Raw genomic sequence first — 3581 nt, forward strand, 5'->3', positions numbered from 1 at the left:
CCAACCTCAGTGGTGTAGTGGTTAGCGCGGTGGACTTCGGATCTGGAGGTTGGTGGTTCGAGTCCAAGCCCAAGTCATGAAATTCAGCGTAGTTTATCAAGCAGGGAACGACATTTTGTGACAAGCATTTATGCTTAACACAATTGAAATTCCTTTTTTTTTTACTTTCTCATTAGACCTGGAAAATATTTAAAAATAAATAAAAAATTATTTTTCTTATTTTCAAATGTTCGTCTCTCAAGAGTATATTCTCTTGTGTCCGTCTCTCAAGTCTCAAAACTCAAATCTCAAGAGTACAAACCGTCACCTAGTGCTTACGATTCAGGTGCGCTACCCTTCAAGCTAGGCAATGACCTAGCGTTTACCCCCCGAAGCTAATTCGGCTTTCTAACAATTTGGTCTGGTTTGGTTTCAGCATTCGTCGTCAAGTCATCGTGTAATGGTTGTCAGCCGAGCTCGGGTCGCTTCAAGCGTACAGCCTTCATCTGGTAAGTTACTTCCCCTCTCATACATGTTGTGTACCTCATGATTATGAGGTAATATTTTACTCCCTACCTCCTGGTCCATATTTTTCACTTTGAGGTAATTTTGTATTCGTTAGCTCCCGGTACATATTATGTACCCTATGACTCCTATGAACTAATTTTCGGGTCGCTTCAAGCGTACAGCCTTCATCTCGTAAGTCCCTGCCCCTCAATCACATATCTTGTAACTTATATGAGGTAATTTTTCATACGCCAGCTCCCGGTCTATATTTTGTACCTTAGGTAATTTTGTTTACGCTAGCTCCTGGTCTATATTTTGTACCTATCCTATGAGTTAATTTTTTATACCCTAGCTCCCGGTCCATATTTTGTACCTTATGATGTAATTTTTTATACGCTAGCTACCGGTTCATATTATGAAGTTATGAACCAACCTTTAAACCAAACTAACCAAAGTAGTTAGAGCGTTGGACTTTGGATCTGGAGGTTGGTGGTTCGAGTCCAAGTCAAGTCATAAAACGATTTTGGGGAACGATTTTTGGGACAAGCATTTCAGTATGCTTAACACAATTAAAAATTCCTTTATGAAGTATTTTTGTGTGTTCTAGTTCTCAATAGTAGAGTTCTTCCAAACCAACTAATGCCACCCTGTGTCTAATCAGGACAAGGAAAGTCGTGTGATGTTCACACCACAGTACTGTTTTTTTTTTTCCATTGGATATTATTTAAATTCGGAAAGGTTATTGTAATGGGTAATGGGTATGTATTAGGCATGTGCATAATTATTTATTTTTCGGGTACATGTTGCTTATTTCCATGTTCTCTCTCTCTTTCTTTCTTTCTTTCTCTCTCTCTTTCTTTCTTCCTCTCTCTCTCTCTTTCTTTCTTTCTCTCTTTCTTTCTCCCTCCCTTCCTTTCTCTCTCTCTTTCTTTCTCTCTCTCCCTCCCTTTCTCTCTCTCTCCCTCCCTTTCTCTCTTTATTTTCTCTCTCTCTTTCTTTCTCTCTCTCTCTTTCTTTCTCTCTCTCTCTCTTTCTTTCTCTCCCTTTCTTTCTCTCTCTCCCTCCCTTTCTCTCTTTCTCTCTCTCTCCCTCTCTCTTTCTTTTTCTCCCCCCCTTTCTCTCTTTTTCTCTCTCTCCCTTTTTCTCTCTCTCCCTTTCTCTCTTTTTCTCTCTCTCTTCCTCCCTCCCTCTCTCTCTTTTTCTCTCTCTCTTTCTCTCTCTCTCTTTCTTCCTTTCTTTCTCTCTCCCTCTCCCTCCCTTTCTCTCTCTTCCTTTCTCTTTCTTTCTCTCTCTTCCTTTCTCTTTCTTTCTCTCTACATGAAAAAATGGAAGGGAGAAAGGATTTTCCGAGGGAAAGAGGAGGGACAGAAGGACGAGAGTGTTAGGGGAGGGAAGGTTCAAGAACCTTTATTCCTTCTTGATATTTAAGTCACCCATCCATTTATTGGCCTTTCTACTTATAAATTACAGAAGCCTTCTGTAATTTATAAGTAGAAAGTAGTATGCACAGGTCACAACCTCCGTTGTCGAGTGGGTATCACACTAAGGCTCGAGTGGGTATCACACTAAGGCTCGAGTGGGTATCACACTAAGGCTCGAGTGGGTATCACACTGGGCTGTATGGGAAGGGAGAGGAGTATTGGGACGGAGGTAAAGGGAGGCACAGAAAAGGGACAATGTGGAAGGGAGAAAAGATTTTCCGAGGGAAAGAGGAGGGACAGAAGGACGAGAGTATTACTGGAGGGAAGGTTCAAGAAAGGAAGAGAGTGTATGGCTGTATGGGAAGGGAGAGAGTATTGGGACGGAGGTAAAGGGAGGTACAGAAAACATGAAATCCGCCCCTGACGCGAATCAAACCCGTTTAAATTGCTTCTGATCTGAGGCTTCTTTTTATTTTCATGTTTTCATTTTGTGATGATGGAAGACTCAGTAACTTTGTGAAGTTCCATAACAATAGATGTAAAAGAAATAACTTACCTATACTCTTCACTGGGTTACCAACTTACCAGTGAAGAGTATAAGTTATTTCTTTTACATCTATTTTCATTTAGTGATGATTATGAGTATGATAATGATGATTAATTGATGATTATTATTATCAATTATTTTTTTATCAGTTGTATTTAGGTTTGTTGTGGTGTTATTTTTAGAACTCCAGGTGTTGGCCGGTTTCTAATAATATACGACCAATAACAAAAATACATAATAAGAAATGCTAATCAATGACAGGTATTATTCAATACCTTGTTTATATGTGAATAAAAAAGAAATACGTAATGGGTATTTGGAGTACAGTGTGTTCATAAAGAAAATAATAGTGCTTATTTATACTGCTCGCATAGGACTGAAAAGTCCCTTTACTTCAGCAGTAGGCTACTACTATTATTGTGGTCAAATTCTCAAATTATATTGAGGATAAAATTCCATATCTCGGCTGGGATTGAACCCACGCCCTCCTGTTTACCAGGCGAGCGCCTTGACCACTACACCACCGAATTTTTTGACCACTACAAAGAACGGATTTTTTGAACCTTAATTTTTGAAGGGATGAATTTAGAAACCTGAAATTTTGTATTCGAGCCTAATATATTTATCTCTAGTTTTTTTTTTTACATTTTTTTACCTTTTTTATATGCTACTAGCCGCTAGTAAATCCTTAAAGCATGGCCGTTCATCCATTTAGTGGTCTTGCTCGGCGTAGCTTAACAAAAACGAACCGGAAAACAGCCTATAACCTTCACGGTAGTGCAAGTAATAAGTTGACAAAGTTTCATAGCAATCGGATGAGCGGTTTGGCCAGGCATAAAGTTCGAACAAACACACAAACAAATATTCATTTTTCCAGCCTAGTTAGCTTGGATTGTAGCGCGTCTGCCTTGTAAGCGCTAGGCCGCGGGTTCGATTCCCGCCCGGGGCGGATTTTATCCTGACGGGATAATGTTCGTTCTCGGAACGGCTGGCTTTTTCCTATCCTGTCTTCCTTCTCTCTTTGATTTCGGGACGATAAGACCATAGCAGTTACAGTTCCCTCTGTCAAACCTCTTTAAAAAAAAAAAATCATTTTTATATATTAGATGTAAAAGTTCAGGGTCGTC

At 39.6% G+C, this 3581-nt stretch overlaps 1 long non-coding RNA gene across 1 annotated transcript in view; it reads left to right on the forward strand.

Annotated features, from left to right (window-relative positions):
• Nucleotides 1–1831: 1831 nt before the first annotated feature.
• The window catches only part of LOC113470326, a 9259-nt gene continuing 7509 nt past the window's right edge, over nt 1832–3581 (forward strand). The window contains exon 1 of the long non-coding RNA XR_003393418.1: nt 1832–1881. This is a non-coding gene — a long non-coding RNA (uncharacterized LOC113470326). The remainder of the gene's footprint in view (nt 1882–3581) is intronic.

The sequence above is a fragment of the Diaphorina citri genome, unplaced genomic scaffold (assembly GCF_000475195.1).
Source record: "Diaphorina citri unplaced genomic scaffold, Diaci psyllid genome assembly version 1.1 scaffold1516, whole genome shotgun sequence".
In the NCBI taxonomy this organism is placed as follows: Eukaryota; Metazoa; Arthropoda; class Insecta; order Hemiptera; family Psyllidae; genus Diaphorina; species Diaphorina citri.